Source organism: Podarcis tiliguerta (assembly GCF_965153285.1).
Source record: "Podarcis tiliguerta genome assembly, chromosome: 5".
Classification (NCBI taxonomy): Eukaryota; Metazoa; Chordata; class Lepidosauria; order Squamata; family Lacertidae; genus Podarcis; species Podarcis tiliguerta.
Genome location: NC_139538.1, coordinates 70,633,880 through 70,647,534, shown reverse-complemented (window position 1 = coordinate 70,647,534; position 13,655 = coordinate 70,633,880). Strand labels below are relative to the sequence as shown.

The 13,655-nt window shown below is 42.3% G+C and overlaps 1 protein-coding gene across 1 annotated transcript in view; it reads left to right on the top strand.

The window, feature by feature from the left end:
* LOC310677313 (uncharacterized protein) overlaps positions 1–13,655 on the top strand; it is a 728,781-nt gene that overhangs the window by 425,518 nt on the left and 289,608 nt on the right. The window contains exon 10 of the mRNA XM_083440141.1: positions 10,473–10,526. The gene's annotated coding sequence lies outside the window, so the exon portion shown is untranslated. The remainder of the gene's footprint in view (positions 1–10,472; positions 10,527–13,655) is intronic.

The window sequence follows — 13,655 nt, the reverse complement described above, 5'->3', positions numbered from 1 at the left end:
ACCAAGAAAAACTGATGTGCTGCTGACCCATGTATCAGGCTGTCAGCAGTGCTTGAGGGTAGTTCATAAATTGCATGGGAAGACTCTGTGGGTGCTCAGGACCAATCCTCTTTTCAAAAGAAAATGGCCTTGTATAGGAGGTCATGAGGGATTAATGCAGAGTTATTCTCCAACTTAATTTGCATGCCAGTGAAGAGGGTGAAGGGGCAGGAGAGAAGCAGCTCCACCATCAAGAGCTAATAAAGAGAAGTCCATTTCTTTAAAGACAAAGCAATCCCATCATTTTGTGTAGTAAGTAGCTTGATCTTCACTAGGAGTGCAGGCATTTCATTCCCTAGAGCTCCCTTGCAATTTGAGTGCAACATGGATAAAGGTATATGTGTCATCTGAGTCCACTGAAAAGCATTATGTTTTGAGGCATTGTGAAACTGGTGTAAGCCCCGTGGTTGTACCAGCAAAAATATTGTAATACTAAACTAAGTCACCATTTGTTGCTTTTTCATGATACCCATAATCAGCTGCTTGATATGTCAGTTGTCATGGTAGGGCCAATCTTTTTCCTGGTGCTGCTGTCAAAGTTCACCCTTGTTCTCTTAAACTGCTCCAACTCTTTCATGAACCAAAACATAAGCAACTGGGGGATTGAATAGCTGAGGTGCTTGAAATGAAAAGACTCTTCCAAAGACTCTTGGCAGCCATGCACTTTACCTCCATCTTGGCTTGAGGCCTCCAGTGGATAGAGCCAATATGGATGGCTCTTTGGCCCTTGCTCATTTCAAAATATGACCCACACTACTACTACTACTACTACTACTACTACTACTACTACTACTACTACTTTTTAGAAAGATTGCTGACAAGGGCCACGTGTAGACTTCTAGGTGGCTAAAATGTAGGACTGTGGGGCCAGCATTGTCTTCATAGCCAGCTTTGTGTTACACGAACCATTCAACATCTCCCAACTCCTTCACATACAGTCTTGGCATCATTATTTTTTAAACCCCATTGCTGAGCGCAGTCATCTATATCCTGCACATCAGATCAGTAGAGGGGGCCCTCTAGGTAGTTCCACTGCCCTGAGAAGTATGGGAGCAGGGACCTGGGAGAGGGCATTCTCTGTGGCAGCCCCTAAACTATGGAATTCTCTGCCACCGAGGTGCAACTGGCACCTTCACTCTGCTGTTTTGGTCAGATGCTGAATATGCACTTCTATACCCCGCCCTTTGAAACTTGAGATAGATGGACAGATAGAGACATATTTTAGGACTTGCCCTAGTTTGTGATTGTAATTTGTTTTAAACTGTTTTTTATTTTGTATGTTAATTAGCCCTAGGACATTAGAAATATTGATTGAAGGGGAGAGGACATGGGAGGAGTGGAAGAAGGAGAGGAGAAGAATAATTTCGGTATTATTTTATTATTTTCACATTGGTCTTGAGAACTGATTTTTCCTATATGTATTACACATCTGATGTGTGTTTGATTGTGTTGTCAAATGCTTGACTGCTGTCCTTTTCTTTTTCATGTTTCTTTTTTGTCTCAGCTGAAAACATCCCTTTGCTTCCAGGGAAACTGTCCATGTTTTGCTTAGATGCTACACTGCCCAGCCATCTGGGTGGCAAATTGTTCACCCTTAAACAAGACAAGAGAACCAGCTCCCATCCTCCCACATCTCAAACTGTGTAAACAGAAGTTTAAATGGTACATCCCAGGTGACCTACACTTGGAACACACCAGGTCCGTTCATCAAGCTGAGTGGCCAGTTAAATCCACTTCAGTTTAACATGGCTCTGCAGTGCAGTATGAACCAGAAGGGAGGAAAGGGACGTGGCTAGTGTGGCATGCCTGTATAGTGTTAATCTTTTCAGTGACAGGAGGCCTGGAACAGAAGCACTGGAATGCAAACTGTTGCCAAAGGGAGTAGGAAAGATATATTCCAAGTGCAAATTTGTGAACAGCTGCAGTTCCAAATCAGAGGAAACATGACAGTACAGTACAATGCCGCTTATTGATTATAGGCAGATCGAAAAGGGCTGCTGTTTTGGCTCAGGCAGAACAAATGGGATGTCACTGATATGGACATAATTGTATGCAACGGGTTCTATGCAAAAAAAAAACAACAACAACAAATGAGTCAATAATCTAAATACTGTAATAAATTTGATAGAATCTGTGGCACACAAAATCTGTGATTCACAAAGCAAGCAAGATAGTAAGGGACTGCCTCATATTACTCTTCCTTCAGCCATTTTACAAGATACTGCTCTGAGCCCCATCTTCCTCTGGAGTTGAAATGAATGGCTATCAAAGCTGAGGGCTTTTCACTTCAGTGGTGCCCCCATTTTGTGGATTTATTCCAGAAGGCCTTTAGTTTTTTTGCTGAAAATTTGTTTGCATGTGTGTTTTGCATTGCATTAATTTTTAATTTCATTTGGTTTTCTGGTTACCATCATTACCATGTTTCATTGGGATTGTGTTTGTAATGATCTTTTAATATGTTTCACAGTTGCTTATGCATTTTGTTATGGACAAAGATGTGAGTTATGAGTACTATAAATGAATGAAAAAATTCCTTCCAGTAGCACCTTAGAGACCAACTAAGTTTGTTATTGGTAGGAGCTTTCGTGTGCATGCACACTTCTTCAGATACACTGAAACAGAAGTCACCAGACCATTATATATAGTGAGAGGGTGGGGAGGGCTATTACTCAGAAGGGTGGTAGGAATGGGTGATTGGCTGATAGGTGTGGTAAACCTGTTGACGACTGTTAATGACTGCAATTGGTCAACAGGTTTACCTTTGCTATGAAAGATGCCATTTTGGGGGAAGCATGAAAGATATATGTGGGAGGGGACCTACCTCTTTCACACTCTTGCATATTTTTCATGTCTGCTTGCAGCCATCCTTCCTCAGTCTGCTGCTGCTTGAAGAAGAGGGGATACATATGCACTGCTACTCACAAGGTAATCTTTGCAACTCTTCGAAAAGGAAGGCAGTGCAGATGCTGAGGAATGGCATCTGCATTGTGATACATGTCATGATGCACATAGTTATACAGTGGTACCTTGGGTTAAGTACTTACTGTATTTTTTGCACCATAACACTCACTTTTTTCCTCCTAGAAAGTAAGGGGAAATGTCTGTGCGTGTTATGGAGCGAATGTCTGCGGGTGACGGGGGGGTGGGATCTGCTGCAGTCGTGAGCAGAGGATCCATGGTTCCCCTTCCTTCCCTCCTCTGTGGTTACAAAGCATGGATCCACATGTATCCTCAGGATTTTTGCATTGGGCTACTCCAAACTCACTGTCAGATCACATGTCTGTGGCCACAGCATGAACCACAAAAATCATATATCCACTATTTTGTTTAGAATATTTTTTTTCTTGTTTTCCTCCTCTAAAAACTACGTGCGTGTTATGGTCTGGTGCGTGTTATAGAGCGAAAAATGCGGTAATTTGTTCCGCAAGTCCGGTTCTTAACCTGAAACTGTTCTTAACCTGAAGCACCACTGTAGCTAATGGGGCCTCCTGCTGCCGCCGTGCCGTTGGAGCCCGATTTCTGTTCTTATCCTGAAGCAAAGTTCTTAACCTGAAGCACTATTTCTGGCTTAGTGGAGTGTGTAACCTGAAGCGTATGTAACCTGAAGCGTATGTAACTGAGGTACCACTGTACTCCCCTTGCACGACATTTCATTCAGTGGGGTGCACATTCCAAGTTGAGGGAGCATCAATCTCTAGCTGCTTCATAACATCTCTCTCTCTCTTTCCCCAGGATATTTTTCCACAGCCTTGTAAAGCTGGATTTTCCCTCCCATTCTCTCTCTCACTCACACACACTCACACACACACACAGACACCATTGCACCCTTTCACAAAGGTGTATAAAACTGCCCAAAGGGAGGGTTTTGTTTAACAGTAGGTGGGTTCTTAAAAGCTCCTCCACCGTTTCAGTTCAGCATTATTGGAAATATTGTCAAGGGTTGGTCTAAAGTGTAGATTGCAAGTGTACAGTAGTTGGAAAACAACCCATTTGCACAAATCAATAACAGAGTAGATGGTGGGCGGGGGGAGAGGAAAGCTATTACAGGATGCTCACTCTATCTTAACTTATACTTTGTAGGCTCGTGGTCATACAGTATTTTACTTTTTTAAAAAAGTTTGAAGTTTCTCATGCATGGCCTTCAAGCCCACCTAATAACCCCCCCCCCCCCCGACAAAAGAATTAGAAAGAGAAAGTTGTGTTTTAATAAAGAAGCATACTGTTCATCTGGGTAAGACATAGTGTGTAATCTTTCAAGTGTAAGATGATTTACAGTGGAGTTTCAACTGATCAGGTCCCTAAAGAAAATTGTATTGCATTTGATTTGCTGCCTTGAGCTTTCTAATTTTGTTTTCCTAATGACAATTGATTAAAAATAAACTAATAGAAAGTCAGTTGATTGAGCTGGTTACTGGCTAGGGGACGCTCCACTCATCTGCAGTGCTGTAATGAAGTATTTATCTTAGCAGGAGTCCAATTTCCAGAGCCATGTGAAGAGAAATCAGAAACAGGGTGGGGAGATAGAATACAGAACACTTTGATCTTGGGCTTAAACTTCTCTAAACCACAGAAGTGTTTTCTATCCCTATGCATAGTCTGCATGGGTTTACACACACCTGTCAATTTTCTCACACATTTAACAAGTCGGTTTAGAGGAAATAGTTCTGAGATCATGAAAGCATGAAGGGTGGCACAATGGGTGAGCAAGTGAACATATGGGTAAGAGAACGTTCCTACTCTTCTATGACCCTGTTCAACCTTCAAGGTCAGGAACAGAGTCCCTGCAAGCTGCCCTATTTATTCATGAGGCCAATAAAGAGAGGTGGCCTTTTCGATGCCAGGACCAAGTTTATGCTACCTGGAAAGCTACTGTATACCAAGTCAGTCTGTTTGTCCTTCTGGCTCAGGATTCATTACAGCAAAAGTAGATACTGTGACTAGAGATGGGCGAATCTATCAATTTTGGTTTCTCATTTATCCATTTTTAAGTTCAGTTCTCTGCTTGTCCCCCACTTTATAGGCATGGATCAGAGTGGTTTTGTTTTTGCCCCCATCACTTTTCCCTGGAAAACCCACTCTTTGGTGCTAAATTGGAACAAATGGTAATCCGCAGAAAACCCAAATGCCATTTGTTAAAACAATGATTTTCTTGGGGGAGATTGAACCTGGGACTCTGTCATGGAGTTATAGCCCTTAACATGGTGCCCTGCAGTTTTGTGGGCTCCAACTCCCATCAACCCCTACCAGCTTGGCCCAACCATCAGGGATGATGGAAATCGAAGTACAAAACATCTGGAGGGCACAACGTTGGGGAAGGTTTCCGTAAGGGAATTCCTTGTCAGTAGAGATCTTCCATATTTTCTCCCACATTTAGACTGGCCTGTTCCAGCCAGCTTTTAAAACATGGGTTATGGTTTATTATGCTAAAACAAATTGCTGTTGTAGCCTGATTTTAATGTTCCGCCTGGCTTGCTTCCGTTTTCTTTTGGTTGTGATGTATTTTCTATTTTTATTTTGTAAGCTGCTTTGTGAAAGTACCCTGCTTCGTAAACTGCAAGGGAAAAGTAATAACATAAAGTTGGAGCTGTTGTTGGCTTTGCCAGCTGCCACAGTCACCTGAAGGCATGTGCAGTAGCCTTGCTTATATTTTCTGTGTGAATTAGGGTAAAACAAGGTGGAGCAGTACATATGATAGATTCAACTTCAAATGCGAACGGATTCAAATGTCTCCCCCAAACACAGTGGTGCCCTTTTGCCTAATATATTGGTTGTGACTACACGAGTGTGCGCAGATCACGCAGACCAGTTTGTGTTGGCATCTGATGTTATGAAAGTTCTGTTTGTGGTTTGCTTTGCAACAACTGAAACCGACCGCTTGCTGCTACAGTTGCTATGGGAAGAAAGTGTATGTGTGAGCAGGCCCGGAGTCTCACTGATTTAGATGGGACTTCAGCACACCTAATGTCTCTGCAATGTGGCCATTATCTGCAATCACGAAGCACAGATATTTGAAAAATCAAAGCTAGTATCGTATTCTCCACTACTAACAGATGTCCTGGTCACTCAGGAAAAAAACATTTACTCGCACAACATGAAAACCAGGGTTGTTTGCATGTCTATTTAAAAGTTATTGGATGAGTGACAATTTTCCCCAAGCTCTTTGTGAACAGTCTTTTCATTGTCTATAATGGGGAGCAGAAGGTAAATGTCAACACCAGACGCCTGGGGCACACGCAGAGTACATTCATCTAGCAAAGTCGCAATTTGCTTTAGACTCATCTGTGCTGCCTTAACTATCGTCTGCTTCCCTCTGTTGCCTGAGGAGAGCACCGCAGAGTGTAAGATCATAGAACGGTCTTGAGGCGGGGAAGACTAAGGCAGCCTTGTGTGCTGTTAGGAAAATAAACGGAATGTGAGGGATTGTAATTAGAGCGCTCTGAAGAAAAGTTCGAAATTTGATTTCCATAAGCCAAGGTTTCCTCCGCTTCCCACTTCCAGAGTATTTCTAATTACATGCGCTGAGGCAGTCTTGCAAAAATCTATCTTGTTTTAAATCAGCATGGCAAATAAGGTAATTTTTCCTACACACACGCACACACACATGAATTTTTCACTTGAAGCATGGCACACGCATTGCGATACTGATAAATATGGTTCCTGGAAGACTCTTACATTTGAGCTGACATTGCACGTACTCATATGACTGGCTGAAGGCAGAAGCTGTTTACTAGTATATTGCAAAGGAAATTGCTAGCAGAGTTGATATTTCTAGTGTGAAAAATGTGAGAAGCATCTACGGAGAGGGGAAGGAGAACAGGTTATGAATAGCAGCAGTAGCATTAGTGTTTACTACTATTCCCATATTGCAAATTGGAGCGGGTGCTGGAACTGGGAAAGAGTGCCTTGACTGATGAGTTCCATATACGATAAAGGTAAAACTCAAACCAGGGACTTCTAATTCATAGCTCTATCATTGCCACTATAGGAGGGAGGGGGAAGCTAGTGCCCTCCGTGCATTGTAGGCTTGCAACTCCCAGCTTCCCTCATAACTGGCAATGATGGTGGTGTTTGATGGGAGCTGTAGTCCAACAACATCTGTAGGGCCACAGGTTCCCTACCTCTGCACCATAGTATACCAGCAACAGTTGGGAGTTAGGTGGTGTGGTAAGGATAGGAAAAGAAATCTGAACTGCCTTAAGAAAAGGGATGGCTTTGACTTCAGAGAGAGAGAGATCTCAAGGTGGTTCTGGTTGATAATGCTATTTTGTAGAAGGTAGCCTCAAGACTCTTAGCAGCAATTATATCAGGCATTTGTCTGATTAACTTTCTGTGGCCTTTTAAATGTGTCTGTGGAAGAAGGGCTGAGGTCCCTGACCCCTGAGCTGCATAAAAACATACATAAATAAACAACAAGCCCACAAACAGTAGGGCACTTGGCAAGCATAACTTGGGCCATTTATATATTTTGTCCCCTCTGACATCTGGAATATTAAGGAGATGTCATTGCATTTAGGTATTCAATCTGAAGGCCATGCTTAGTGCTATGCATTACAATTGTACAAAGAGGACTATCACTAGACAGCCTTTCTCAATTGTATTTTGGGTTGTAAGAGCAATATGAAAATGTCATCTGGGAAATGTAAAGCTTCAAGCTTTGGTCAACGTATTACCATAGAAATGACAGTCAAGTCCAGGGCTAATTTTTGTCAGTGTGTTGAGATCAAGCCAGGTCCTAGTATGGGAAATATACCGAGACGGAATTAGATTCATAACCACTACAGTGTTTGTTTCACCTTTGGGGACTCTTGCTGCAAGGCAAATGCATTGGGGCACAGAGAGAGGCAGAGTTCCTTGGAGTAATGCTTGCTGTGTGTGCATCTCACGCATATCTCTTCAACCTCTGCATTTGCAATGCAGCAGAGGTTTTCCTTCTCTCTTCTCTGACGGAAACTGATCCCGGTCTTTTAAAAGGGACCTGGAACCATCAATATTATAATTGCAGGGCTTTATACATTTCAAGAGACAATAGCCTATGATCTTCTGATCTCTGAACAAGCAAACCAAATTTGTAAACCAGGCAGGCCAAAACACATCACACTAGCTTTAGCGGCACAAAAGCATTCCTGGAATCATCATCCAGGGACTCAGCTACATCCGTCGCAATAATATGTTTTGAATGTGCTATAAACACACAACACCAGATGGCACCAGAGAGCAAAAAAAGAATTTATATGGATTTTTACATAGGCTCCCCCCTTTTTTTGTTGTAACGATTTAATTTCTGACTTATTTATAGTGTTTTTAACCAGTGTCTAGATCCACCCCAGGGCTGAGTCCAGGTGTCTTCCATGCAATCCCATATCCAAGACAAGTCAAAGTTCTGTTCCCTGATTTGCCTTTCTACTGACCAGAATCACCTCTGTCTTGTCTGGATAAAGCATCACATGGTTCCAACTCATCCATTGCTTTATTGACAGACACCAGAAACTTATTTAGAACTTGAACACTTTCCTTCAGTTGTGATGGAAAGAGATAGAGGTGGTTGCCATCTGCATATTAAATCAGAGCCACAGTTCCTCAATGACCTCATCTAGTAGTTTCATTCAGGACAAGATGGAGCCCTGAGGCCCATCAAAAGCCAATGGCCCTGGGGCATAATAGGACACACCTTCAGGAACTGCCCTCCTATCCAAGCCCAATGATCCAGAAGTGTTTTGTGATGAGCGGTACTGAAAACTGCACAGAGCTCTAGCAGAGCCATCCAGGACACACTCCCTCTGTGCAGTTCCCTTTGCAAACCCTTAGCTATTTAAACCAGCAATATTTCTTTATTTGAGAAAGCATTCATCTAAAAAGGCAATGTGTCAGTTTTGAGAGAGGGTTAAGAAGCACTTGTAAAATCACAAAAGGAGCACTCTTCAAAACATTATTAGAAGACCAAAAGCCTATCATCTGGAATTTTTTGCAGTCAATTAGAAATATGAATTTTCCTTGAACTTGTAATTGCTGAGGTCAGAATCTAAGTGATTGCTTTAAAGTGGGGTGGGGGCAAAATTACCTTGTGGACCAGGAAAACACTGGTGCTGTTTGAATTTTGCGCTAGATTTCTTACCATAACATTTAGCACTGATCTAGAGCATTGCACATAAATTACCACAGTAATATAACAATTAACTCCTTGTTACACATGAGACATTAGAAACTCCTCATCCATCTATAGGTCATTCTTTTATCCAGTGTTATTTTTCAAGAAAGAGGTGCTGGAACTCATCATGGACACCTTTCTTGTTCTTTTATAATGGCAATGGTTCCTACTTGAAAGGTGCCAGAACTGAATTCCAGTGAGTTCTGGCTGGGAACACCCCCCCCCCCCCACTTTTATCACTTTACCTTCATTACAAGGGTAGCAAGTACAGCCCTTTCAGGAGTTAGGGGCCACATGACATCCCCACCCATCGCTAAATCAAGAGGGTTTAAAAGTTTATTTTTTAAAGAAAAACACTTGTTAGAATTTAAGCAAGAGCCCACAGACTCCTCAAAAAGACTCTGGAGACACACACATTTCCTACCTGTGGCAAATGAGTGTACGTCATTGTCTGAGAAGAGATGCACTCATCTTACAGCGCATGGAAGTCATATGAAGACACAGAGGTGCCCAATTCTGTCTCCCGTGTAATGACTGTAATCCCAATTGTCACAAATTGCATCTGCCTTGAAGCCCCAGGAATTCTTAATAGATTCTGAAAAAAACACAAAATAGACATAAATCTGGAAGAATTACCTACTGATAACAATTGTCCGACCATGAAAGAAGCTCTATAAATCCTGCCTAGAGAGTTACTTGCCTACTTTGAAGCCAATTTTAAAATCATATATTACTGTGTAAGAAGCAGCACACTTCACAAGCTTGAAAAGAACAGTTGTTCACCTGCTGGCTCTGAAATTAAAAAGTTTAGAATGTAAGCTTAAATGTGATTATGGCTAAATTGTACCCCAGTGTTTTAGTTTAATGTGATTCTTAAAGAAAGAAAAAAAAATCAGAGGGATCCTAAGATAAGTTACCATATAAGGAAGTTTGTGGAAGGAAAAGTTCACCTCACTTTCTCTCCCCTTTGTTCCCCATCAGCAGTTCCCTACAACCCACCCAACAAGTGTGCCCCATGACCCACTCGAGGGGCTTTTCAGGGGGTTCAGGTTGTGGGGGGAGAAGTAGATGGAAAACTTTCATTTCATGAACTTTCATAGATTAATTTATCTTAAGATCCATACCGGTGTTCCGTTTGGTTAGAATCCATTATGAAGAGACGCGTTGCAGATGTCCAAATAAACCGTCTTTCATTTCTGATTTCCACAATGGCCCAGATCAATCCTAAACTTTGCTAGATTTCGAGAATCACAGGAATCTAATCTCCACCCATCTCCTCTCTTCCCAGGTGTGATGCTGATGGTCAAGAGGACTGAGAGTCCTTTACCATGAAAGTGTAAAGGTAAATTGGGAAGTGGGTCAATACTGTACTAAGTGCTTTTCAGTGCAGTCCTGCACATGTCTAGTCAGAATCAAGTCCCATTGGCTTATCCCAGCTAAGTGAGTATAAGATTGCAGTCTTAAAGGACTAATCTTATGATGGCTGTAATCAGATGGAGAGACAGGTGTCTGTAGCTTGTGGCTAATGTTATCACCCCTTTCCCTCTTCAACTGGAAGATGTGAGGAAAAGGAGATGTAATGACTGAGCATTTTGTCTAGAATTGCTTTTCAGTTCAAGAGTTTCATGGGAATGGAATTGTTCCTAGACAAAGATTCTTAAACAGACTTTGGGATTCCATATTGAGCAAAAATGTCTGGGAAATTTAAAGGAAAGCAGGTGGGGGAAAAATATTAGGTAAGACATAGCCTATATTAACAGAAGTAAAGATTTCAGATTGTAAGAATTAAGAAGTCCTCTTTAGGCATTTGTTGTGAAAGGGTGAAGAGAGGACAGCAGGCTGGATGCCCCAATGTTTCCATCCCCACCAGAGACTGTCCTGGACTGACGGGGAATTGTAAGTACTTTCATCCCTGTAGACAGGAATCCTGCATGACAGAATTCCTAATTGTGGGGATGATTGTACCTGTGCAACCCTGCTTCGGAGACTGAGCCGGCAGCTTGGGGGTTGAGTGGATGAGCATAGTGCATGAGAACTCAGGGGGCAAGGCTGGTTCATGCACACTGGAACAGTCATTAAGTTGTACAGAGTGCCTCTTAGGCAGCTTTTTTTAGTTCTGTTATGTCCTAAGTAGAGAGTGAGATTGGATATCACAATGAAGTCTGAAAGTGGTTTATTTAAATCTTGAGGCTCCATTTCAACACTGAACAGGGATAGAGGTGATCAAGGATATACTTCACTACTTTGTTAACTAAGGTGAAGAAATGCATCTTGCATATTAACACCTACAGGTTTCTGTAATAGGCCACAGAAACTTTCATTTCTGTGAGCATCACAATGGAGCAGAAGTATTTGGGGCATTGTTTTAATGTGAATGATTTCACAGAAGCCATCCAATTTCATAGGTGAGCAGAAAATCTAGTTCAGGATCCAGTAAGTATTGATGTCATCTTAATGCAGATAAGACGCACAGGAAAACCAGCGAGTCGGTGCTTTAGTAATACCAAACATGTTGGACTTTAACTTGCAGAGCTGACACCCTAGTGACTGCTTGATGCCTTCCCCCAAAAACAAACTTGCCGGGGGGGGGGGGCAAATGTAGATGGGTGTTGGTGGCAGGCAGAAGAGAGAAGGGGTGGCGGCTTTGAAACCGCACAGCTCCATCTGTCTACTACTAACTCACTGAGTGAGAATGCTGCTGCCACCATCATCATTTCCTCACCTGTAATGTATCTGGGCACATCCCAATGTGCATGTTAGAGGCACTGGAGATAAGGAAGATGCTTGTAGCAGCAGCTGTCTAGCCCAGTGCTTCTCTTGAGAGTGCTGGGCCATTAAAAAATACTAGAAGGCTGGCATTAGTTGTGGTGGGCCACAGCGACTGTCCTACCATGCCAGGTGCACTGCGCCTGTTAAAAATAATGTCTTAATTCTGCCAAGCTTTTGTATTCTGGAGAAGCATTTACAGAACAACTAGCAAAATGCTTGCAATTATGGCAGATAGAGTAGTGGCAGAGAGAGGATTCATGCATTGCCAGAATCCCCAGGAGCATTCAGTGTGCATCTGTGTAAGACACACATTGCACCCACTTCCATTCACTTGTATGGGAGAAAAGTAGGTCACAAAATTGCCTGGTCACATTCCTTCCATGGCTTCTGATTCATTGGTATCAAGCCTGGGCTTCATGCTGTGTAACCACTCTGAATGGGCTCCAGTCACTGCCAAGGGGATCGCCAAATCCATGGAAATTTTGGACAAACCTGTTTGAGGCTCCTATGACTTTAGGGGACTCTGTGGCACCCCAGAAAATAGGGGCCTTCAGTCACGGTTTTCAGCGCCTGGTATTTGCCTTCCCAGTTGCTTCTTTCAAGTTGTCACATTTCAACTTTCTTGTGGGTACAAGAAATGCCATGTAAAATTAGTTGTCTGTTAAACTGTGAGACCATTTCAGCAAATCTGCCAAGTCGTAAGAAATATACAGTGACAGTAGGTCAAAAACTTCCCTAAATGTGAAGTGGAGCAGGAGGCTGCAAACAGTTGGAGTTCCAGTTATTTGATATGGGACTGCATACATTTTTCAAAGCAGTAGTAATGGTGATACTATTTTGAGAGCAAGAGCATTAAAGGAGATGAACTGACCTCTGTTTAGGATGGGCTGCTCACCCTTCTCTGCAGCTTCTCTTCTCAAAAGGATACAGATGACTTCAAAGAATCATGAGATATAATTATTATTTTAATCATGACATATTTTTATTTATTTCATTATAGGTTTTCTTATTTTAAGCCACATTTTTTGGCTTACATACCCTCCCACGGCAGCATATATTAAAAAAAAACCCACAAAAAAACCAGGAACAGCGCAACAGATATCCAGCACAAAATATATGCGTCAAACATAACATTAGACACAGCAGGAAGAGCAGATAAATATTTGCTAAAACAGAGCTCCATCAGATTTTCCAAATGCAAACCATAATCAGAACATTGTTTCAGCATCTCCTAAAAGCTAACAAAGAAGGGGCCAGAAGTATCTTCATGGGGAGGGTATTCCAGAAGTGCAGGGCCATCACAGAAAAATATCCTGCTTCTTGTACTCATCAGCAGGCCAAAGAGCATGGTCTCTATTGCCTATATAATGACTCAAGCAGTTCCATATAGGTGGGAGTGGCCCTGCAGATACACTGATCCCAAACCATTTATGACTTTAAAAGTCCATACCACATACCCTCCAAGGCACTGACACCAGAAATGGTGCATCTTCCCGGCTCCATGTGTTTTCAGGCTCCAAGATGTCAATCTGCAATCTTGCATGCTTTACCCAATAACTTGTGTTTTCAGGCTCTGTGATCTTTTGCGAGGTCTCAGTCTCGCGCGTTTCTGCTCCACAAACCGGGATGTCCTGCTTAAAGTGGGACAGTTGACTGGTATGATACCATCACCTTAAATTGGGTCCGGAAACAAATAGGCAGC